The sequence below is a fragment of the Macaca nemestrina genome, chromosome 18 (genome assembly GCF_043159975.1).
Source record: "Macaca nemestrina isolate mMacNem1 chromosome 18, mMacNem.hap1, whole genome shotgun sequence".
Taxonomy (NCBI): domain Eukaryota; kingdom Metazoa; phylum Chordata; class Mammalia; order Primates; family Cercopithecidae; genus Macaca; species Macaca nemestrina.
In genome coordinates this window covers 14706924-14732947 of record NC_092142.1, presented here as the reverse complement: position 1 = coordinate 14732947, position 26024 = coordinate 14706924, and the positions used below count along the sequence as shown (strand labels likewise).

General features: G+C 46.9%; 1 long non-coding RNA gene across 1 annotated transcript in view; it reads right to left on the bottom strand.

Annotated features, from left to right (window-relative positions):
* Positions 1-13375: 13375 nt before the first annotated feature.
* Positions 13376-26024, bottom strand: part of LOC105467736 (uncharacterized) — a 28498-nt gene continuing 15849 nt past the window's right edge. The window contains exon 2 of the long non-coding RNA XR_011616323.1: positions 13376-17212. This is a non-coding gene — a long non-coding RNA (uncharacterized lncRNA). The remainder of the gene's footprint in view (positions 17213-26024) is intronic.

Below are 26024 nucleotides of genomic sequence, written 5' to 3'. Positions count from 1 at the left end.
AGGCTTACCTCCAGATGGGACAAAATCGGAACCTGGCTACCACTGAGCATGGCCGGAGACATGTAGCTACGGTTAGAAACCCTATGGGTAAGTGAGGTTTTGTCGTGACTACACTCATTCATTCAACAGATGTTTTGTGAGCTCCTGCTATGCCTCAGACATGTTGGAGACACTGCCCGTGGTATGTGGAGGTGAATGAGAATAGAGTCTCTGGATCATGGTGCTTCTGTTCTGGGGTTGGGTGTGGGGGTCGGAAAAAACCGCCATGGTAATAAAGAAATGAGGATGTTGGCTTTTGAGTTGAGCTAGAAATGACCAGCAGGAGTCAATCCCGCAGAGACCTGGGAGAGATGCTGTTCCAGGCAGAAGGAATGGGACGTGTGAAGGACCAGGAGCAGGAAAGAGCTTGGTGTGTTTGAGGAATCAACGGGGCGCCAGCTTGGGGGCTCGGTGAGCTGGAGGAAAATGGCAGGTTGGGCTTGGGGATGCATTCAGGGCAGAGATTTGCGTACCTGGGACCAGGATGAGAGCTTCAGTGTTCGCGTAGTTTTCCAAGGGACACCCATTGAGGGTTGTAAGCAGAGGAATATGACGTGGTCTGGTTTTACCATAAAAGATCACTTTGGCTTCTGGACTGAGGTAGAATCAGGGCAGAGAGTTAAGATGCTGTTGGGGTGAGGAGGGAAATGGAAGCAGAGAAACTTGGTTGAACTCAGAATATTTCAGAGGTGGAGTCAATAGAATTGAATGTTGAGGTGTAGGAAAGAGAAGAATTTTGTGGATGACTCCTAGGGTTTTTAGTCTAGAGCAGTTGAGTGGAAGTCGAGTCATTGACTGGGAGAGGAGGGGGTGTTGGAGCTGAGTGTCAGAAGTTATACATTTTAGGCCAGGTGTGGTGGCTCATCCCAGCACTGTGGGAGGCCAAGGCAGGTGGATCACCTGAGGTCAGGAGTTTTAGACCAGCCTGGTCAACATGGTGAAATCCCATCCCTACTAAAAAGACAAAAATAAGCTGGGCGTGGTGGCGGGTTCCTGTAATCCCAGCTACTTGGAAGGCTGAGGTAGGAGAATCGCGTGAACCTGGCAGGCAAAAGTTGCAGTGAGCCAAGATTGTGCCATTGTACTCCAGCCTGGGCGACAAGAGCAAAAATTAGCCGGGTGTGGTGGTGGGCCCCTGTAATCCCAGTTACTTGGGACCTGAGGCAGGAGAATCACTTGAACCCGGAGGCAGACGTTGCAGTGAGCTGAGATTGTACCATCGCACTCCAGCCTGGGCGACAGAGTGAGACCCCATCTCAAAAAAAAAAAAAAAAAAAAAAGTCTGGTAACAGGAGGGCTGAGATGGGGGAAGACACAGCCACTGAAGTACAGGAAAGATGTCCTGGAGGACTCCATGAAGGTAGAACTTACTTCTTGGCTGGGTATGGTAGTTCATGTCTGTAATCTCAGCACTTTGGGAGGCTGAGGTGGGAGGATTGCTTGAGGCCAGGAGTTCCAGACTACCCTGGAAAACATGGTGAGACCCCATCTCCATTATTTTTAAAGGAAAAAAAAAAAATCTTACTTTCACTTGCTCAAACCAGGAATACATGAGTCATTTCTAATGGTGGCAGGCATTGCTGGTGACCGAGATGTATCCCATCAACCTATCCCTGGCCTGGCTTCCAACTTTGGCACTTGCATTTCTTTGCCTGAGGACATCTTCTGACTTCTGGAGCTCATTCTACCCTTTCACATAGCAGGAGAGAATACATTGATATAGTTTGGCTGTGTCCCCACCCAAATCCCATCTTGAATTCCCATCTGTTGTGGGAGGAACCCAGTGGGAGGTAATTGAATCATGTGGGCTAGTCTTTCTTTTCCTGTTCTCATGATAGTGAATAAGTCTCACGAGATCTAATGATTTTATAAAGAGGAGTTACCCTGCACAAGCTCTCCCTTTGCCTGCTGCCATCCATGTAAGACGTGACTTGCTCCTCCTTGCCTTCCACCATGATTGTGAAGCTTCCCCAGCCACATGGAGCTATAAGTCCATTAAATCTCTTTTTTTCTTTTTCTTTTTGTAAATTACCCAGTCTCGGGTATGACTTTATCAGCAGCATGAAAACGGACTAATACAGACATATTAACACTTCCTGGGAGCAGCCTTCAACCAATAACTGGTGAGGTCTGGAGTATAAATACCCCAGCTCTCTTGCCTCTCAGATGAGAACAGGGTATGTTCAACATTATCTCCCAAAGTTCCTGAGTGAGACTGAGCTGCAGTTGCCCACAGAGGTAACTCATTTCGTAACACGCCCCTGTGGGAGGGCTTCCTTTCTTGTTTCTCTTTCCCACTTCCTATCCGTGCTTCCTCAAGTCCCCCTTTTTGGTTTTTTGTTTTTTGTTTTTTTTTTTTAAAGGACACGGGAGTTTTGCTCTTGCCCAGGCTGGAGTGCAATGGCACAGTGTCGGCTCACTGCAATCTCTATCTCCCGGGTTCAAACGATTCTCCTGCCTCAGCCTCCCAAGTAGCTGGGATTACAGGTGCACACCACCATGCCTGGCTAATTTTTTATGTTTAGTAGAGATGGGGTTTCACCATGTTGGTCAGGCTGGTCTCAAACTCCTGCCCTCAGGTGATCCACCCACCTCAGCCTCCCAAAGTGCTGGGATTACAGATGTGAGCCACCGTGCCCGGCCCTCAAGTCCCTTCTTATGTAAATGATTTCTACTACTCAAGTCCTTGTTTTATAGTCCACTTCTGGGAGAGATCAAGCTAATTTCTAATACTCTTTTCACCCTCTAATCCAATCTCTAAGTCCTATCAATTCTTCCAAAATACATCTCAAATTAATGTGTTTCTCAAGTCCACAGTCATTGCCCTGGCCCAAGCCATCACCATCTCTGACCTAGGTAATTGCACCAACAGTTTGATTAATGTCCCTCCTTTCATTCTTGCTTCTCTTCGATCTGTTGTCCATACAGCAGAGATATCTGTTAAAATCTAAGTAAAATAGGCCAGGCATGGTGGCTCACAGCTGTAATCCCAGCCCTCTGGGAAACTGAGGCAGGAGGATCACTTGAGGCCATGAGTTTAAGACCAGCCTGGGCAACATAGTAAGACCCCATCTCTAAAAAAAGTTAGCCAGGCCTGGTGACACACATTTGTAGTTCCAGCTACTTGGAAGGCTGAGGTTGGAGGATCCTTTGAGCTCAGGTGTTTGAGGTTGCAGTGAGCTATGATTGTACTACTGTACTCCATCCAATTAATCAAACCCACTCAATCAAAAATCAATTTAAAAAGTAAAAAGTAAATACAAATAAAAATAAAGAAAATAAATGAAAAAGAAAATCATGTTACTCTTCTGGTCAAAACTTCCCATTACTTTCCCAACACACTAGGAGAAAATTCCCAACTCTTTCATGTAACCTCCAAGGCTGGCATGATCTGGCCTGGCCCACCCTTCCTTACACCTTTGTCTTAACTCACTTTCCTCCCTACTCGCTCTGCTGCAGCCAGACCTAGAAATCTGTCTGTTCTTCCTTGGGGACATGGCCTGTGCAGTTCCTTTTACCCAGATACTTTTCCTGCAACTCTTTGTATGTTTCATTCTTGTAGACCCAGCTTAAACATTGTCTTCTTAGAGCAATCTTTCCCAATCACATGATCTAAGGTTATTCTACTCATAATTTTCTCTCCTCAGTACCTATTGGTTTCTTTCTCAAGACTCTGCGTATTTTGTAATTGTTTGGTTATTGATTTAATTTTGTCTGTCTTATTCCTGAAATGTCAAGTTTCATGAGATCACAGACCGTGTCTGTTGCTCGCTGCCACATGCCTCACACCTTGTATGGTGACTGTCACATGGTAGGTGTGCAGCAATTGCTTGTTGTATAAATAAAACATTGACGTTAATGTCTAGGGAACCCACCCCTGGGACATACCTCCCTTCACATGGATGACTTGGCAGGGTATTTGTTGGTACTCAGGGACGCTGTCCCCTTCATCTCTGTGACCACAGTCTCTGCCTCTGAGAGGCCCAGATCCTAGGATGGGAGACCTGGGTTAAAATCATGACTTGGCCTCTTATAATGTGTTCGTTCGTCTTTGCTGCATAACAAACAGTCTCCAAAATGTAGTGACTTAAAAGAATAACTTACGGTTCTACAAAAGTTAGCTGGGTGTGGTGGCGGGCACCTGTAATCCCAGCTACTCAGGAGGCTGAGGCAGGAGAATCGCTTGAACCCGGGAGGTGGAGGTTGCAGTGAGCCAAGATTGCGCCATGGCTCTCCAGCCTGGGTGACAGAATGAGATTCTGTCTCAAAATAATAATAATAATAATAATAATTTATTTTTCAGGCTGGCTGCTTCCTCTGACTTCACTCATGGCCTGCAGTCAGCTGGGGTTACTGGGCTAGAGGGTCCAAGATGGCCTCCCTCACATGTGTAGCCATTGGCTCTGGCTGTTGGCTGGGTTGCCTCAGTTCTCCTTCATGTGACCTTTCGCCTTCCAACAGGAAAGACCAGCTTCCTTACATGGAAGCTTTGGGTAAGCGTTCCAAACCAGTTCACACAGAAGCTTCGAGGCTTCCTGAAGCCTGTTCTCAGGACTTGCACAACACTACCTCTGGCATATTCTATCAGTTGAAGTAAGTCAACAGGGCAGCCTATATTTAGGGGAATGGAGAAATAGACTTCTCCTTGTGAGAGGAGCCACAGAGAATTTCTGGTCATATTTAATCTACCACAGTAGGCTGTGAAGTCTGGGGCCAGCCACTTACCCTCTTGGTGCCTTACTTTCTTCTTCCGTAAACTGGGTCTTTTGGCATCTATTTCATAGAATTGTTTGTGAAAATTAAACAGATGATGCATGCAAAGTGCTTAGTGTAGAAACCTGTTTCTTAGAAAGTACCTAGTGGATGGGAACCACTGCTATTATTGCTGTTATTAATATTACTGTCATAATTATATTGAGAACTTAGCAAATTAATGGATGGATAGATGGGTGGGTAGATAGGTAGGTAGATGGATGGATAGGTTGGGTGGATGGATGGATGGGTAGGGAGGTGGGTGGATGGATGGGTGGGTTTAGGGGTGGATGAATGGATGAATGGATAGGTGGGTGGATGGGTGGATGGATGGATGGGTTTGGGGGTGGATGGATGGACGAATGGATAGGTGGGTGGATGGATGCATGGATAGGTGGGTGGATGGATGGGTAGGTGGGTGGATGGATGGATAGGTGGGTGGATGGATAGATGGATAGATGGATAGGTGGGTGGATGGATGGATGGGTAGGTGGGCGGTTGGATGGATGAATGAGTGGGTAGATGGATGGATGGATAGGTGAGTGGATGGATGGATGGGTAGGTGGACTGATGAATGGGTAGGTGGATGAATGGGTAGGTGGATGGGTAGATAAATGGATGGATGGATAGGTAGACAAATGGATGCATGGATTGACAAACGGCTTTTGATGTTCAAACAACATGTAACCCCACTGACTTATCTGTTAATGATAAGTCATCTTATTTCATGGGGTTTAGAATAAACAGTAGCTCTTTGCTGTTGAGTTCAAACACCCTTGATTTCTAAAGAGACCTGACCTCTTGCTTAGTTTACTTTTTCATCACCTGTGTTTGTGTGGGAAGAGGGGTGGCAGGGGTGGGGGATGAGTGTCAGGCAATTCTACTGCAGGCTTTGTGTTTGGGAAATATGCGAGCTTGTGCGAGCACCCCTCTCGCTCACACATGCACTCCCCTCCACAGCCTTAGTTAAACGTCACCAGACTTTTAACTGTGAAAAACAGCCAAGCTTGCCATTGCAGAGTTCGGCAGCAAAAGGAGTTTGCCGACACACATCCCTACGGGCTGGGGCCAGGTGTGGCCCGTGTGGGCAGCTGTGAGGGGCAGCCCTGCTGGCTCCTACACAGTAGAGGCCACCTCCTCCCAGGTCCTGAGGCACAGAGCCCAGACCTGGCATGTAGCACACACACTGTGAACATGTGCACTTTTTGCTACTCTTGTCTCTGTAGTCCCAGCATAGGGAACAGTGCCTGGGAGACACTAGTAAATATTTTCAGAATAAACGATGGCATGGCTGAGCATGCAGGGAGCTGTGTCCTCCGCAGCTCTTGGGCTTGAAGACTTTGTGCCTGAAAGCTGGGTGGGACCAAGGGGTTGACAGCAGGATTCTCAAACATCCTCAGAGGCAAATGTATGCCTTCAACATCCTAAAACCCAACCAGGCAGGGCGCAGTGGCTCATGCCTGTAATCCCAACGCTTTGGGAGGTAAAGGCGGGAGGATCGTTTGAGGTCAGGAGTTTGAGACCAGCCTGAGCAACAGAGCGAGATCTTGTCTTTACAAAAATAAAAATAAAAAAGTTAGCCAGGTGTAGTGGCACATGCCTGTGGTCTGAGCTACTTGGGAAGCTGAGGCAGGAGGATCACTTGGGTCCAGGAGGTTGAGGCTGCAGTAAGCCATGATTGTGCCATTCCATTCCAGCCTAGGTGACAAAATAAGACTCTGTCTCAAAAAATAATAATAGGCCGGGTGCAGTGGCTCACGCCTGTAATCCCAGCACTTTGGGAGGCCAAGGTGGGCAAATCACGAGGTCAGGAGATTGAGACCATCCTGGCTAACACAGTGAAACCCCATCTCTACTAAAAATATAAAAAATTAGCTGGGCGTGATGGTGGGCTCCTGTAGTCCCAGCTAGTCGGGAGGCTGAGGCAGGAGAATGGCATGAACCCACTAGGCGGAGCTTGCCATGAGCTGAGATCATACCACTGCACTCTAGCCTGGGTGACAGAGCAAGACTCCATCTCAAAAAAAAAAAAATAATAATAATAATAATAATAATAAAACCCAACCTGTCCCAGCAAGGCAGTGTGATCAGATTTGCATTTTGAGACAGTTCCTCTGGGTGTGGTGGGGAGCTAGACTGGAGGAGAGGGGCAAGAGTGGCTATAGGAGAACCAGGAGAGATGCACTTCTAGAAGGCCAGGGAGAAGTGAGGGCGGCCTGATTATGGGTGGGGACATGGACGGCACAGGGAGAGAAGCTGCTGCGAGGGCCGCCAAAGAAATTGATGGGCAGGACTTAGTGAGGCTGGGATGTGGGAGAGAGGGGACCTGGAGGGATCAGACATGGCACCTGGTTTCTTTTTTCTTTTGAGAAGGAATCTCACTCTGTCATCCAGACTAGAGTGCAGTGGCATGGTCTCGGCTCACTGCAACCTCTGCCTCCCATGTTCAAGCGATTCTCCCACCTCAGCATCTCGTCTAGCTGGGACTACAGGCGCGTGCCACCACACCCAGCTAATTTTTTAATTTTTAGTAGAGACGGGGTTATATTATGGGAGGCCCGCCTTGGCCTCCCAAAGTGCTGGGATTATAGGCGTGAGCCATCGTGCTCGGTACCTGGTTTCTAGTTAGCATCTCTAGAGTGGCAGATGAGGGAACTCAGAGGGAAATCAGTTTCGGGGGAGGCTCTTGAATTCAGTTTTGAGGAGCCACAAAGACACTAAAGAATTAGCCCAGGTTTGAACGCCCGAGAACATAGTGACCACGTTACCTGGGCAAGCCTCCCTCACCCTTCTGGGTGTCAGTTTCCCCATGTGCAAAATGGAGTGCCTCACCAGGTAATTGTGAAGACCCTATGCAGGAATATAAGCAAACTGCGTGCCTTAGAGCCAAGGCACCATGCAGAGAAGCTATGTAACCCCATTACTTAGCACTCTGTCAGCGAGAAGCAACAGACACAAAGGTAAACTGGCTTAAAAAGAAAAATAATTTACTATTCCTGTAACTGTCAAATCCAGGAAGTAGATCTGGCTTCCTCAATAGCTGCATCTGAGGCTCAAGCATTGTCACAGGGACTGCATATCTTTGGGGGCTTCCTATATTTCTCAGGCACATTCCATGTGTATTCCCAGTGGGCAGCAGCTCAGCAAAGGTAGGCTTTGGGAGTCTTTTCCTACCTGGCAGAAAAGTCTCAAGGAAGATTCTGATTGGCCCAGCTTGGTCATGTACTCATCACAGAGCCAATCACAGTAACTAGGCCTGGGTCACATGACTTTCTACTCCTGGAAGATGGCAGCAGGCAAGCGGAACTAACGGTGCAGCAGCTATTAGGTTCCCAGCCAGTCCAGTGGGAGTTTTAGGATGGGAACAGATGGGAATGTGGTTTGTGGTGTACAGTAGAAACTCAATTCATGGTGATGGTTTTCGTTACAGTTCTGGAGGTAGATCACCAAATGGCCCTCCATTTGGGTGTTTTAAAGTGCTTTACAAATATGACCTTCACCCCTAAAATCCTAAGTTCAGAGGTGTCCTCAGCCTCCTCCAGATAGTCTGTCACCATGCTTGGGAGACAGAGGTGAGAGGTCAGTCCTGGGGGGCTTGGGGCACCCTTTCTGCAACAGTGTTTGGGGTCACATTGTCTGTGGCCAGCCATGAATGGGCTCTGAGCATCCCTGTTACTGACCCTAACTAGGAGACCCAGGGACTCCCCACGCCTCCTAGGGAAATTCCAAGGCCTCTGGTGTCCCCCAACAGCCAAATCAAGAAAACAGGTTCTGCAGAGTTAGGCAAAGACCTTTGCGGTTCATAACGTCAGAGAGAAAATTCCAAAACCTCTGAGCGAGCTGTCATGTGGACGCTCCTTTCAACAACCTGGTTCTGATTGGAGCTGCCTGGTAACTCCCTGCCAATTAGCAGCCATGCTGCAGAAACCTGGAACTTTATAGCTTAGCAACGAGAAATCTGGAAGAACTCTGGAATTAATTTGAGGAAAGGGGAAGGAAAACACCAAGAAGGGAATTAGCAGCCAAATAATCAGGCTGTGCGTTTGTATTATTACCTTTGCTGCCAAGATAAGTATTGAAACTTTTCAGCGTTAATTACCAGCAAAGAGGGAACCAGTGAGATATCTTGTCTCAAACTCTGGGGCTAATGTTTGCTTTTGTTTTGTTGTCCCAAGCTACTATTGAAGTAGGAATGTGAGCAGAGCTAAGAAAATGTGGTCAGAACAGGTACAGTAATTAAAAACCACACCAATCCTGCCTTCGACGTCCTCCTCCAGGAGCCTCCCTCTTTGCCGGTCTTTTTCTGGGATCATTTTCCATCCTGTGACATCACGGATAGCAGCCTGTCTGAAATGGGAAGTGGAGACCCTGGTGGCTATGGAGGGTTTCTGTGATTTCAGATGGAGGCCCAGTTGGAGGTGATAGCAGTCTCTGGTGGAGCCATTCAATGACTTTTTTTTTTTTCCTTTTTTTTTTTTTTAAGAGTCTCGCTCTGTCACCCAAGCTGGAGTGCAGTGGCATGATCTCGACTCACTGCAACCTCTGCCTCCCGAGTTCAAGCAATTCTTGTGCCTCAACCTCCCGAGTAGCTGGGACTACAGGCATGCACCACCACGCCTGGCTAATTTTTTGTATTTTTAGTAGAGATAGGGTTTCACCATGTTGGCCAGGCTGGTCTTGAACTGATGACCTCAAGTGATCCAACTGCCTTGGCCTCCCAAAGTGCTGGGATCACCGCGACCAGCCAGTTTTTTCTTTTTTTTTTTTCCCCCAGGCTGGAGTGCAGTCATGTGATCTCGGCTCACTGCAACCTCTGCCTCCCAGGTTCAAGCAATTCTTCTGCCTCAGCCTCCTGAGTAGCTGAGACTATACAGGTGCATGTCACCACACCCAGCTCATTGTTATCATTTTTAGTAGAGATGGGGTTTCGCCATGTTGGTCAGGCTGGTCTCGAACTCATGACCTTAGACATTCTACTCACCTCGGCCTCCCAAAGTGCCGGGATTACAGGTGTGAGCCACGCGCCTGGCCCATTCATTGACTTTTGAGTGTTATTCCTGTGTCTCCACTGAGTCAGGCTGTAAAACAGTGAACATCGCACACCCGCCCCCGCCCCTGTGGGCTGACAGTCTAGCCAGGGGTGGGGGAGGCTAGATATTAATAATCAGCTAATTATACAAATAGCTGTGTAATTACAATTGCACTGATGTCATGGCAGAAAAGGGTGGGCTGCTAAGATGAAGGTTACGTGGGTGAGGGGATGGTGCAGTGAGAAGTCTTTGGTTATCCTGTCCTTGCCTGGAATTTCGTAGGGGTGAGGTGGGGTGGGTTGCAGAGAGAGGTGGACCTGCACCAGGTGGACAGAGGCAAGCCCACAAAGGGTCTCCTGGGCCAGCAAAGTTTATAGTTTGTCCTAAGGCAATGGGGGGAAGATGAGAAACCATTTAGGTTTGCATACTGGGACATGGGGCAATCAGGTTTATGATTGAGAGCACTTTAGCTGTTTGAGGGCAGAATAGGATGCCAGGCCATGGGATGGCGGAGGCATCTGAGATGACACATAGGTGGGACCTCCAGGGTATCATAGACATAAAACCCTGGTCTTTCAATGGGGTCTTGATGGTTCTTGTCAGCCAGCTCCATCCCAAAGCCTCCTTTCCTGGAAATAACCATTTAGACACCTTACTGTCTATGGGACGGAATGCCCAGCGCATCCCAGTTGACCCAGAGCTTTCCTGGTTTTAGCACCTGATGTCTCCAGTCCCAAAAACCTCCTAGTCCTAGGCACTCTGGGATGGCTGGCCACCCTGCTTTGGGACAGGATTACATGGGGGCAGGAAGAGTTGGCTTCCCTCACTGAACAGGGCTTCCCTGCACCATCTCCCCAAGCAGTGTGAACACAGGCTCAGCCACCCATTTGCTATGTGGCCCCAGTCTAGTTACTTGGCCTCTCTGGGCCACTGTTTCTTCATTTGGAAAATGATCTGGAGAGCTTTTCAGTCTTCTGGCAGCACTGATTTCCTGGCCCTGCTGTGGCATTTCAAAGCTTCATCAATGCACAGAGGGCTAAGCACAGAAGACAGGGGCCTCATACCAGCAGTGTGGGCTTCACCAAAGTATCTCACCTCTGTGCATAAGCTTCTTCCTCCACAGGATGGAAATAACGTGACTTAGCTCATAGAAATGTAAGCACTAGGCCAGGCACAGTGGCCCACGCCTGTAACCCAGCACTCTGGGAGGCGGAGGCGGGTGGATCACTTGAGGTCATCAGTTCAAGACCAGCCTGGCCGACATGGTGAAACCCCATCTCTACTAAAAATACAAAAGTTATCTGGGCATGGTGGTGCATGCCTTTGATCCCAGCTACTCAGGAGGCTGAGGCAGGAGAATCACTTGAACCCAGGAGGCAGACATTGCAGTGAGTCGAGATCATGCCACTGCACTCCAGCCTGGGCAACAGAGCGAGACTCCATCTCAATAAATTAAATTAAATAAGTAAATAAATAAATAAATAAATAAATAAATAAATAAGAAATGTGAGTGTTGCATTAAATGAAATGATCCTGTGTGTTTGCCATAGCTAGATACTCAGTAGTTGGAACGTATGGATGTTCTGGTTAGTGAAAAGTATGACTAGGAGTTGCAACTGCTAGTTTTTTTTTTTTTTTTCAAAAAGTGGGATGTGAGGTCAGGCGCAGTGGCCTATGGAGACTGCCTGTCGCCCCTCTGTAGAGTTCCATGAGTTGGAGACTAGATCCTTTTTTGTCACTGTCCATTCATAGTAAAGATGTGTCAAGCAACTAACTCAACAAAGGTCACATTATACCAGCTTTATATATTTTATTATTGTTTTATTTTGAGACAGGGTCTCGTTCTGTCTTCCAGACTGGAGTGCTGTGGTACAATCACAGCTCACTGCAGCCTCAACCTCCACGGTTCAGGTGATCCTCCCACCTTAGTCTCCCAAGTAAGTTGGGACTACAGGCGTGTGCCCCCATGCCCTGCTAGTTTTTGTGTTTTTAGTAGAGATGAGGTTTTGCCATGTTGCCCAGGCTGGTTTTGAACTCCTGAGTTTAAGCAATCTGCTCACCTGAGCCTCCAAAAGTGCTGGGGTTACAGGCATGAGCCACTGCTCCTGGCCTATTTTTTAAAATTTTTGTAGAGATGAGGTCTCACTATGTTGCCCAGGCTGGTCTAAAACTCCTGGGCTCAAGTGATCTTTCTGCCTCAGCCTCCCAAAGTGCTGACATTACAGGCAAGAGCCATGCCCAGTCACGCCCCCCATCTTTTTTAAACATTAAATAAAACTGTATGCCCATCTTGTAGATGAAAAAAATGAGGCTCAGGGAGGTTTCTGATCTTGCCATTAAGTGGTGAAGTCAGAATTTGAACCTGGATCTGATTCAGAGTCCTGTTCTCTCCACTGACTGGATCCTACTTCTTCGGGGGGCACACAGGGAAGGCCACAGTGATGGGGAATGGGCACAGGGAGGCAGCTCTGGTGGGAATTCTCCCGAGGGAGCAGCCACACAGGGCCTGGCATGACACTGGTGGCCTGGCCTCACCCCTGTGGGGACCAGAACTTTGTGGATGCAGTTTTCCCTCCCCACTGGTTGCCATGGAGATGGGGGTGGGATGCGTGAAGATCTATCTCAAGCCTGCTACCCAGGCTTGTCCCAGAGACGCCGGCAGTGGGTGGACACACTAGCATTGAGAGAAAGGAAGGAAAAGGCTGGTCTCTACCTCTTTCTTTTTATTGTGAAAAGCTTCAAGCACACATAGGAATGGAGCCTGGGGTACAATAAGCTTGGCTTCAGCAGTCAAGTTCCAGCCAACCTTATTCCATCCACGCCCTCTTCCCCTTCCCTCATCCCATATTACTCTGAATCAAATTTCAGACGTCAGTCATTTCTTGTATAAACATTTCAGTGTGTAACTCCAAAAAAAATTTTTTTGGCCACCTTCACTCCTCCTCAAACTGTTTAGTAACAATAATGCTTTTACTATCAGCAAATATCCAGTTAGTATTCAGATTTCTCTGGCGATCTCATAAAACGCCTTTTTTTTTTTTTTTCGTGACGGAGTCTTGCTTTGTTACCCAGGCTAGAGTGCGGTGGTGTGATCTCAGCTCACTGCAACCTCTGCCTCCTGGGTTGAAGAGATTCTCCTGCCTCAGCTTCCTGAGTAGCTGAGATTAGAGGTGCACACCATTGCGCCTGGCTAATTTTTGTATTTTTAGTAGAGATGGGGTTTCACCATCTTGGCCAGGCTGGTCTTGAACTTCTGACCTTGTGATCTACCTGCCTTGGCCTCCCAAAGTGCTGGGATTACAGGCGTGAGCCACTGCGTAAAGTTCGAATATTGCCATCGGTTGGGATGGCTTTTGTATCTTTCCTAATCTGTAGGTTCTCTCCCCTTGTCTTTTTCTTCCCTTGCAATTTATTTGTTGAAGAAACTGGCTTGTTTGTTCTGTAGTTTCCTGTGGTCTGAATTTTGGTTATAGCATCTCCACAGAAGTGTCATGTGCTCCTCTTCCCGCTATATTTCTTAGAAATTGGTAGTTAGGTCTAGAAGCTCACTTAGATTGATGTTTCTTTCTTTTTTTTTTTTTTTTTTTTTTGGTATGAGTACTTCCTATTGGTGGTTTTGTACTTCCATTCAAAGGCACATACTATCTGGTTGTTCCTCTTTGTGATGTTAGCAGCTATTGTTGATTTGTTGATGGTCGTTGTCTAGATCCACAATTCCTTCCTCTTTTTTTTTTTTTTTTTTTTGAGGGGTCTTGCTCTGTCACATAGGTTAGAGTGCAGTGGTGCAATCATAGCTGACTGCAGCCTTGACCTCCCAGGCTCAAGGGATCCTCCCACCTGAGCCTCCTGAATAGCTGGGACTACAGGCACATGCCCTCACCTGGCTAATTTTTTTTTTTTTTTTGGTAGAGACAGGGTCTTGTTGCATAGATAGGTCTATGTTGCCCAGGCTGGTTTTGAATTTCTGGCCTCCAGCAATCTTCCCACCTCAGCCTCCAAAAGTATAGGGATTACAGGGATGAGCCACTACACCTGGCCCATTATTTTATTAGAGATTACAACATGGTAGCATACTGATTCTATGATTCTGTCTTTGGTAGTGGACGTGTATCTATAAAAGGTATCAATGTATCAACTATTTGGCTACCACAGAGTATGGTTTGTACCAAAAAGGATAAATGCTTCTTTCCCTTTGACAGTTTTCAAAATGAGTTGGTTTTCCAATATCTTCCCAAGGTGATAAATTAATTTATTTTTCTTTTTTTTTTTTAAGTATTGTCAACTCATAGATTTGGACATATACGATATGTTTCAATCCATTACAATCAGTATTCTTTTTTTTTTTTTTTGAGATAGGAGTCTTGCTCTGTCACTCACCTAGGCTGGAGTGTAGTGGCACAATCTTGGCTCACTGCAACTTTCGCCTCTTGAGTTCAAGTGATTCTGCTGCCTCAGCCTCCCAAGTAGCTGTAATTACATGTGTGCGCCATCACACCCAGCTACTTTTTTATGTTTTTGGTAGAGATGGGATTTCACCATGTTGGCCAGACTTCAAGTGATCCACCCACCTTGGCCTCCCAAAGTGCTGGGATTACAGGTGTGAGCCACCGCACCTGGCCTACAGTCATTATTCTTAATGATGCTCAAACTGTCCCATTGGGAGCCACTCCACGTTGTCTCCTGCATCCTTTTCAATATGACCCTGGAAGTCATTGACACCTTCCTTGCTATCAACAAAGCAAGGAATGACCAGATATTCTAGGCTCATCTTGAATTTTTTCTTAACTCAGACCTGGAATTGGTCATTTCTCCATGCCCTCGTTTCTAGTCAGAAGTGGTGTTTAGAAACCATAACCTGGGTGCTGGGGTGTCCACTGCCACTGGATGGCTCATTATTTCTAAACTTTGTGGTGGACAGAGCTAGCAAACACCTGCTTTACTTTGTAAGACAAAAATATAGTACGAATTCATACTGATGCTTCCAATTCCAATTTGGGGCTACAGGTTTTTCACCTTGTCTCTGTGATCTTACGTGGGCATCTCCTTTCTTCCATGACCATGTGACAAAGCCTGTTTGTAAAAGCAAAGCTCCCCACTGTGATTCTCATCAAGCTGGAAGCATGTGAGAAAGCACTTAAGTTTCTTCCCTCGGATATGAACCTGAGCTCTCTGATGAGGTGGTTTAGAAGTGGCCCTGGGAGAAGCCTACTTCTTGGTCACAAGAAACTGTGTTCTCATGGCAGATGAACCAGCTGCTTTCAGTGTCCGCTATGTGGGTCCTCACACCTAACTCCTTTACATACTGGCTGCACACTGGCATCACATGGGGAAGTATAAACACCTCTGATGCCTGTCCCCACCCAGCTTAATCACAGTGAAGTCAGTCAGATTCTCTGGGCCTGGGACCCTACCATCATTTTTTAAAAAGAATTGCAGGGGCCGGGCGCGGTGGCTCACACCTGTAATCCCAGCACTCTGGGAGGCCGAGGCAGGCGGATCACGAGGTCAAGAGATCAAGACCATTCTGGCTAACATGGTGAAACCCTGTCTCTACTAAAAATACAAAAAATTAGCCTGGCGTGGTGGCGGGTGCCTGTAGTCCCAGCTACTCGGGAGGCTGAGGCAGGAGAATGGCGTGAACCCGGGAGGCACAGCTTGCAGTGAGCCAAGATCACGCCACTGCACTCCAGCCTGGGAGACAGAGAGACTCCACCTCAAAAAAAAAAAAAAAAAAAAATTGCAGGTAGGCCTAGCATGGTGGCTCACGCCCATAATCCCAATACTTAGGGAGGTCAAGGCAGGTGGATCACCTGACGTCAGGAGTTCGAGACCAGCCTGGCGAAACCCCATCTCTACTAAAGATACAAAAATTAGCTGGGCATTGTGGCAGGCGCCTATAATCCCAGGTACTTGGGAGGCTGAGACAGGAGAATTGCTTGAATCTGGGAGGCAGAGGTTGCAGCGAGCTGAGATTGCACCACTGCACTCCAGCCTGGGTGACAGAGCGAGGCTCTATCTAAAAAAAAAAAAAAAAAAAAAAAAAAAAAGAATTGCAGGTAATTCTAATGTGTAGCCAGGGGTTACAATCACTGCTCTGTTCCTTGCTTCTCAGCAGAGGGAAGAAAAAGAAGCAACACGGCTGGCAGATGAACTCTGCCTTCAAAGCCCATTAGCTTGGGCTTGAATTCTGGCACTGCCAGGTTCTAGCTATGAAATCTGAACCCAGCCGGGCGTGGTGGCTCACGCCTGTAATCCCAACACTTTGGGAGGTTGAGGCAGGTGGATCCCCTGAGGTCAGGAGTTCAAGATCAGCCTGGCCAGTGAAACCCCATCTCTATTAAAAATACAAAAATTAGCTGGGCATGGTGGCATGCACCTGTAGTCCCAGCTACCCAGCAGACTGGGGCAGGAGAATCGCTTGAACCCAGGAGGTGGTGGTTCCAGTGAGCCGAGACTGCACCATTGCACTCCAACCTGGATGATAGAACAAGCCTCCATCTCAAAAAAAAAAAAAAAAAAAAAGGAAATCTGAGTCAGTGCTGATCAATAGCACTCGCGCAACCTTCAAATGGTCTATATCTGCACTGTCCAACGTGGTAGCCATCAGCCACACAAGGCTGCTGGGCACTTGAACTCATTGTTAGTGCAACCTAGGGAGTCAACTTTAAAATTTATTTAATTTTAACTAATTTACACATCAATAACCACAAGGAGCCATAACAGCTACTGTCTTGGACAGCACCACTCTAGAAAATGACCGAACGTCTCGTGGCTTCACATCCATAAAATAGGGAATAATAGGGGTTATTTCACGGGATATTGTCAGGATTAGTGTCAGGATTAGATATAATGTATATAAAGTTCCTGGTTCCCACAAAGCACTCAATAAAATGCTGCTTATTTATTAACATCAGTCTGATACTCAAGAAAAAAAAAATTGCCTGGAAAACAAATGTTCAGAAGCACCCTGTCACAGAGGCTAGAAATTCAGAGCCGTTCCAGAGAAACTCGGAAAATATTCCTTAATTGTGGAAGTTCAATTGCAGCAGGAGGTTATCAGTTACAAGGGCTGTATTTCATTACAGATCCAGCCGCAGCTCAATAAATTAAGCAATCACTCAGAATAACATGTTGCTTTAATCCCCTCTCTTGGAGCTGTTCCAAGTTGTTTGGTTTTATATGCGCTCAGCCCTGAAAGGGGACTCATACTGGGCTCATTTCTTTCCCCTCAATTCTTCAGCCCCTCTCTGGAAACATCTTTGCATCTTCCAACCAGCAGGAGAGAGGATTCCAAGCCAAGCAGGCCTCCTTTTATCAAAACCGGAGCCTCTTCCATCCTCTGGCCTTGACGCGTTCCACGTTTCATTTGCTGAAATTACTGGCAGGTTTATCTGCAATGAAAAAAAAAAGACACCTCTTAGCAGCCCAGTTCTGGGTGTGTAGAGAGAGCTAACTCTCGGCGGGTTTTCCATTCTCATCTTCTCTCGAGTGGTTTATAATCTCACAGCAGAATTTTGCTTCCCCTAGAAACTTGGCACGGGAGGTGTCAGCCTGGGAACATATTTGTTTGTGTAAATTAAAAGAAGAATATGTTTTGACCATATTTAAGTTCTAACTGCACTAAAGAAATAAATACTGACTTGCACAACGCTTCTCGCTGCCACACGGTTCTGGCTCACCTCCCCAAACTCTGCCTTTGTTAATAAAACCGACAATAACAAGAGCTCTAAATAGCTTATCTCCTCAGACAGCTACAGGGACAACCTCAGAGGCCATGTCTGCCCCGACCCAGGCCCACATAGAAAATCCACTTACCTCATGTGGGATTTGCTTCTCCTGACACACCGCATTCTTGCTGGGGTAGAAAAGCGTGTCAGAAACAGCACCCTCACCAATGTAGGCTTGTTTTTTATGGTGGGGGAGAGACAGGGTCTTACTTTGTCACCCAGGCTGGGGTATAGTGCTACAATCACAGCTCACTGCAGCCTTGACCTCCCGGGCTCAAGCGATCCTCCTGCCTCAACCCGCCAAGTAGCTGGGACTACAGGCATGCACCACTATGCCTGGCTAATATTTGTATTTTTTGCAGAGACAGGGTTTTGCCGTGTGGCTCAGGCTGGTCTTGAACTCCTGAGCTCAAGCCATCCTCCTGCCTCAGCCTCTCAAAGTGCTGGGATTACAGGCGTGAGCCACCAAGCCCAGCCTCTACAGGTGTACCCTTGATATGCACGTGAATGGTAACCTTTTGAAGGCCCTGGACAATAGCTGTAGAAATTTACAATGCACACCTCTTGGCTGGGAGCAGGGGCTCACATCTGTAATCCTAGCACTCTGGGAGGCTAAAGGATGGCTTGAGCTCAGGAGTTCAAGACCACCCTGAGCAACATGGTGAGACCCTGTCTCTACTAAAAAATACAAAAAAATTAGCTGGGTGTGGTAGTGCATGCCTGTAGTCCCAGCTATTTAGGAGGCTAAGGCAGGAGGACCACTTGAGCCCAGGAGTTGGAGGTTGCAGTGAGTCATGATCGTGCCACTGCACTCCAGCCTGGGCAACAGTGTGAGACTGTCTCACAAAAAAAAAAAAAAAAAAAAAAAAAAAAAGAAAGAAAAAGCACATCTCCTCTGACCAAGAAATTCCACTTCTAGGAATTTATCCTACAAGTATTCTTGGTCACATGCCAAAGACTATAGATGTTATAAAGGCAAAATCCTCGAGTTTACTGAAATGTTGGCCAGTAGAAGACAGGTTAAGTATGATGCAATGCTAGGAGTCCTTAGAAAGAATGAGGTGGGTCTAAGAGCTGTCGGGATATATTATATACCCCCAACTTTCTTACCACTATGAACCAAAAAAAGTGCATGCTTTCAAAATTTATAAAGATTGTGCAAACTGCCCACAGTGGTTGTCTTATAAAGTGAAGTTGGAGTTAAAGAAAAATTGCAGGGCAGGCGTGGTGGCTCAAGCCTATAGTCCCAGCACTTTGGGAGGATGAGGTGGGAGGATTGCTTGAGGCCAGGAGTTCAAGACTAGCCTGGACAACATAGTGAGACCCTGTCTGTACAAATAATAAGAATAATAATAATTAAATAAAAATGGTGGCATGAGCCGCTACTCTGGAGGTTGAAGCAGGAAGATCGCTTGAGTCCAGGAGTTCATGGCTGCAGTGAGCCATGATCACACCACTGCACTCCAGCCTGGGTGACAGAGTGAAACCCTGTCTCTAAACACAATAAATTAATTAAAAAGGCAAATCGTCCCTTTATTTCCACCTTATTCTCTTTTGTATTTTTTTCTCACTATAGGCATAGTGTCATTTTTAAATTTTGGCACAATTAAAGAACATACAATGGTGTTTTAAAAATCATTTCCACACTCTGTGCTCCGTAATAACAATACCGCAATAATACTCTCTTTATTGCATGCCTGCTAGGACAATGGAGTTGGGGGGAGGTGAGAATCTCTGCTTTTCTGATTTATTTATGCAGATAACCTGCAGTAGGCTAAATAGCAGCCCCCAGAGAGAGAGTAAGTATGTCTACTTTCAAATTGAATCCCTGGAAAAAGACTGATTAAGGATCTTGAGAGGAGGCATTTGTTCTGGATTATCCAGATGGGAACTAAACGCAATCCATGTATCCTTCTAAGAGAGAAGCAGAGACCAGGACAGAGAGAAGAGGAAGATAAGAAGACGGAGGCAGAGACTGGAGTGATGCGGCCACAAGCCAAGGAACGCCAGAGCCACTAGAAGCTGGAAAAGACAAGACACACATCTTGCGTTGTGTGCCTGGAAGGAGTGCAGCCCTGCTAGATTTCCAACTTCTGGCCACCATAACTTTGAAATGAATCTGCTGTGTTAAGCCCTGTGGTCTGTGATAATTTGTTATAGCAGTCCCAGGAAAAAAAGATATAACCAGACGTCCCTTATACCTGTTAGAAGCATGAAATGCACAGGTACATGAGAAAACAAGTTTGATAGACCTGTTTGTGTTGGCAAACACAAATAATCCATTCATTACAGACACTTACGGAGCATCTATTAGGTGACAGGCACAGTTCTAGGTGCTGAGGATACAGCCAGGATAGAACACAACAAAGAAGCGTGCCCGCCTGGAGCTGACATTTCAATGAGGGAGAAATCAACAAAATAAATAGAACACGAAGGAGGGTGGATGGTGGTAGAAGGTGCTACAGAGAGCGAGGAAGCAGAAAAGAGGGACCGGGGGTGAAGGAAGGGGGATTGGAGTAGAGGCTTGAAGGTGGTGAGGGCATGAGGGGTGTGTCTACCTGAGGGAAGACAAGTAGAAAAAGGAAACTAGGGACTGGGCACAGTGGCTCAGGCCTGTAATCCCAGCACTTTGGGAGGCCAAGGTGGGTGGATCACTTGAGGTCAAGAGTCTGAGACCAGCCTGATCACCATGGTGAAACCCATCTCTAGTTAAAAAAAATATATATATATAAAATATATAAAACATATATTATATATAAAACATATATATGGCCGGGCACGGTGGCTCAAGCCTGTAATCCCAGCACTTTGGGAGGCGGAGGCGGGCGGATCACAAGGTCAGGAGATCGAGACCACAGTGAAACCCCGTCTCTACTAAAAAAAAAAAAAAAAAAAATTAGCCGGGCGAGGTGGCGGGCGCCTGTAGTCCCAGCTACTCAGGAGGCTGAGGCAGGAGAATGGCGGGAACCCGGGAGGCGGAGCTTGCAGTGAGCCGAGATCGCGCCACTGCACTCCAGCCTGGGCAACAGCGTGAGACTCCGTCTCAAAAAAAAAAAAAAAAAAAAAAAAAAAAAAAAAAAAAAACATATATATATTTTATTTTCCCTCCTCCTCTCTGGCATCCAGGCTTTAAAGAGGTGGACTTGTCACTACCAGTGGTCTCAGACAGTAAGGCCAATAAGCAGAGAGGAGGAGAAATGAAAGATGAGGTGAGGGGGATAAGGCAGGAAAAAAACCCAGAGCTTCCAGTCCCTGAATCATAGAGAGCAACACAATATATTATATATATAAAACGTATATAAAACATATATATAATATATAAAACATATAAAATATATATAAACATAAAACATGTATAAAACATACATTATATATATATAATATATACACACACACACAGAGACACACAAAATTAGCTGGGCATAGTGACGCACGCCTGTAATCCCAGCTACTTGGGAAGCTAAGGCAGGAGAATTGCGTGAACCCAGGAGAGGGAGGTTGCAGTGAGCTGAGATCACGCCATTGCACTCCAGCCTGGGCAACGACAGCAAAACTCCACTAAAAAAAAAAAAAAAAAGGAAAAAGGAAAACAGGCAGAGGGAACGAATACGGAACTTGAGACTAGGAGTGACACATAAAAATAGGAAGGAACTCCCTTTTTCCCTCCTTCTTCCTCCCCCACCTCCCTCCCATACTTGCTATCTGCCTGCTGCGTACCAGGGCCTGGGGTACAGAGATGAATGAGGCCTCGTTCTCAGGTTCGATGCCTTCCCTAGTAGGGGGACAGTCATAAACAGATCATTACAAATATAATGTGGTAGGCGTCACAGCAGAGGACAGGGCAGGCTGCACGCGCAGGTCAGCGTGGGAAGGTGCGTGTGCATTGGGGTTAAGGTTGGGGAGGTGGGAGTAAATTGATTAGGGCAGGACTTGAAATCGCAGCACGTGTGTTGAGCTGCAGTTCAGCTGGAAATTAACAGGAGGGGCGGTGGTGAACATGGAGATGGGTCTGGGATTCTTTTATTTTTAAGTACAGTCGGCACATCGGGACAGGAATATCAGTTCTGAGAATGACCTATCCCTTTCAGTTGTACACAATCCATGAAAAGGAAAACAGTTCCCAAGTCCTGAATTGGGACACTGTGGGTTGCAAACTGAAGTTGATCTGAATGAGGTAGAACGAGGCATTTATTCACTGGGTAGCTACGATGAGGAAAGGGAAGAGGCTCTATTGCTCTCTACGATCCAGGGACAGAAAGCTCTGGGTTCTTTTCCTGCCTCGTCCCCCTCACCTCATCTTTTATTTCTCCTCCTCTCTGCTTATTGGCCTTAATGTCTGAGGCCACTGGTGGTGCCAAGTCCACCTCTTTAAGGCCTGGATGCCAGAGAGGAGGAGGGAAAGGAACACCCTCCCCACAAGCTCTGCAGACAATCCTGAATTTGCTCTGCTTGAGTCACATGACTACATCTGGACCAATCACTGCATCCCGGCTCAGAAGTAGACTGCTATGATTGGTCGTGGTGGGTCACATGTCTATGCATGGACCAATTACTGTAGCCGAGAAACAAGTACTGTGGGTAGCCATTTTTGGCCATCTTCCCATGGTACTGGGGGGTCTGTTTTCAGAAGTTGGGGAGAGTGTGCTGGCAGGAACAAGAAGAGCCGCCTGCCTCCCTCAGGGCCTTCTGACTATGTTACTGCTCCATTCATTCTGCTGGGAATCGTCTCAATCTTGAGCCAGACTCTGCTTGAAGATCCCACTCTGGTTGTCTACAAACCCCAGAGCTGCCAGCTGGGATTTACTCAGACCTGTTGCTGTAGTTCTTTTTTGTCATTGTCATTACGTGATTTTGATCAGATTTAAAATGGACTTTTAATCATTGGTTTATGATTGCCTCTGCTCATAAGCGTCGGACCCTCATCTGTCTTGTTGATGACGATACAGCTCATGCTCAGTCCCCAGCGCCTATGTACAGTAGGTATACAGGTAGTGAAATGAATGAACATCCTCCAGGGAGCGGGAGGAGCTGCACGGTTCTCATCTGTTCTCAATGAGTCCCTTTCTGCCACCCTCTCCGCACCTTTCCCAGTCACCCTATACCCCTTCATGACAAGGCTCTGTTAGTGTAAGTGCACCTTGCGTCCTGTTAGTATAAGTCCCTGGATGTCAGCCCAACACACACTGGAGGTTCCGAATCTCTGGGTGTTTTGAGTAAAGATGATCCTTTGGCAAAGCTAATGGAGTTCTGTCTGAGCTCAGAGGGACTGGGCGCCATGACTGGTTGGCAGTGTCTCCCGTGGCCACCTGCCCTGTTGGGCATCCCTGGTCCTGCTCTGTGTCGTTTGCTAACCAGGGGACTTGTTTTTAAGACTGCAGCCCAGTCATCTGCTGGGATATCACAGTACACTCAGAATCCAGGACAAAATGGTGTGGCCAAATAAAACAACTGTGGGCTCTTAGGGAAGAAGGCTTAAGACAAATGGTTATTTTTCTTAAGTGTGCATGACCCACATGTCAGCTGGGGTCATCTTATTTTTGGAAATTCAAACAAAATGGCCTTGAATCTTGTCCCACATGCCAGAGAAGACCCAACTATCCTTGGACTCTTTCCAGGGATTGGAGGTGAGAGGTGCTTCTGTCTTACCCAGACGCCTAAGGCTCTATAAATTCCTGTGTCCCCTTAATCACTTCTGCTTGGGCACCTTTTTGCTGGCCTCAGGAGAAGGCTAGCTGTCAGAGGCATGGAACGTGTGCAGTGATACAAGCTCGCGCTGTTGCTGTCTTCAACTCTATTATAATTTTTGAACAAAGGGCTTCCCGTTTTCATTTAGCCCTGGGTCCTGAAAATTAGGTAGCCAGTCCTGCCCCACTCGGGGGCTGTTCCTTTCCTACCCCACATTGATTCTGCCCCAATTCCTCTATTCTCCCTAAATCCCATCGCACACAAGGATGTGGGTGTAGGAGACTTGGAAGCTTTGGGACAAAAGAAAATGTTGACCTCTAAGACACAGAAACAACATCAAGTGCAATGTTTGAGCTGCCTCTAAAATACTCAGTTGGGAACAACACAGTTGGGAACAACACAGGCTAAAGCTGAGAAGTGTCGAACCTGAATGAAGGGTACTGGGTGCCTGTTACATACCACGTACTACTTTCAGGTATGGTGGGAAATTTCTGTAGTACAAAGTGGTGTAAATAAAATTTATTTATTTATTTATTTATTTAGAGACAGGGTTTGGCTCTGTTGCCCAGGCTGGAGTACAGTGGTATGATCATAGCTCACCGTAGTCCCAACCTCTTGGGCTCAAGTGATCCTCTGGCCTTGGCCTCCCAAAGTGTTGGGATTATAGGTGTGAGCCATCACTCACAATTTAAACTCTATAATACAAAGTTTAAAAAGGCAGTAAAGCCGGGCACAGTGGCTCATGCCTGTAATCCCAGCACTTTGGGAGGCCGAGGCAGGCGGATCACAAGGTCAGGAGATTGAGACCATTCTGGCTAACACGGTGAAACCCTGTCTCTACTAAAAATACAAAATATTAGCCGGGCGTGGTGGCAGGCGCCTGCAGTCCCAGCTACTCGGGAGGCTGAGGCAGGAGAATGGCGTGAACCCAGGAGGCGGAGCTTGCAGTGAGCTGAGATGGTGCCACTGCACTCCAGCCTGGGCGACAGTGTGAGAGTCCATCTCAAAAAAAAAAAAAAGGCAATAAAAGCCAAGCACAGTGGCTCATGCCTCTAATCCCAACACTTTGGGAGGCTAAAGTGGAAGGATCATTTGAGCCTAGGAATTCAAGACCAGCTGGCAACATGGCAAGACCTCATCGCTACAAAAAATAAAAAATTAGCCAGGCATAGTGGCATGTGCCTGTTGGTCCCAGCTACTCGGGAGGCTGAGGCAGACAGATGGCCTGAGCTCAGGAGTTCAAGGCTGTGGTGAGCTGTGATCGCGCCACTGCACTCCAGCCTGAGTGACAGAGCCAGACCCCATTTCAAGAAAATAAAAACAAAAATTAAAAAGGCAATATATTAAGACTTGCCCCTGGCAGTTCCTCAAAATATTAAACATAATGTTGCCTTATGGCCCAGCAATTCTACTCTGACCTGTATGCCTAAGAGAAATGAAAGCATCTGTTTACACAAAGTCCAACACACGAATGTTCATTGCTGCATTATTCATAGCAGCCAAAAAGTGTAAACAACCCGTATGTCCATCACTGACAGTGGATAAGCAAAATGTTGGTCCGTCCATAAAATAGAATATGATTCAACTGTAAGAAAGAATGAAGTTCTGATCCATGCTACAGTGTGGCTGAACCTTGAGAAGGTCATGCTAAGTAAAAGGATCCAGTCACAAAGGAACACATTAAGAGTGTGATTGCACTTATAGGAAATGTGCAGAATAAACAAATCCACAGGGGCAGAAAGTAGATTCGTGATTGCTCAGGGTTGGGGGTGTTGGAGGATTAGGGTGCAGGAGTGTTCTGGGTTTATTTTTTCTTTCTTTTTTTTTTTTTTTTTTTTTTTGAGATGGAGTCTCACTCTGTTGCCCAGGCTAGAGTGCAATGGCAGGATCTCGGCTCACTGCAACCTCCACCTCCTGAGTTCAAGGGATTCTCTTGCCTCAGCCTTCTGAGTAGCTGGGATTACAGGTGCACGCCGCCACGTCTGGCTAATTTTTGTACTTTTGGTAGATATGGGGTTTCGCCATGTTGGCCAGGCTGGTATCAAACTCCTGACTTCAGGTGATCCGCCCGCCTTGGCCTCCTGAAGTGCTGGGATTACAGGCGTGAGCCACCGCGCCTGGCCCAGGGTTTCTTTTTGAGTTGATGGTGTTCTAACATTGATTGTGATGATGGTTGCACAACTCTGTGTATACACTCAAAGACATTGAATCGTACACGTTAAATGGGTGAAGTGTACTTTAAGTGAATAATTTCTCAATAAAGCTGTTTAAAAAAAGAATTCACACCTTCCTCTCTGACCCTCCTGCTAGGAATCCTTTGGCTTCAGCTCCCTGCCCTCTTGGGAAATCCCTTCTCTCTCTCCTCTACCTTCTCCCTACACACACGCACACACGCGCACACACACACACACACACACACACACACCCCTGCCATTCTGTCTTAAGCTATTTTCAGCTGGGCATGATGGCTTATGCCTGCAATTCCAGCACTTTGTGAGACTGATGTAGGAGGACTTCAAGACCAGCCTGGCCAATGTAGTGAGACCCTAACTCTATAAAAGAATAAAAAAATTAGTCGAGTGGCTGGGCACGGTGGCTCACTCCTGTAATTCCAGCACTTTGGGAGACCGAGGTGGGCGGATCACGAGGTCAGATCAAGGCCATCCTGGCTAACACAGTGAAACCCCATCTCTAATAAAAATACAAAAAAAAAAATAAAATGAGCCAGGTGTGGTGGCGGGTGCCTGTAGTCCCAGCTACTTGGGAGGCTGAGGCAGGAGAATGGCGTAAA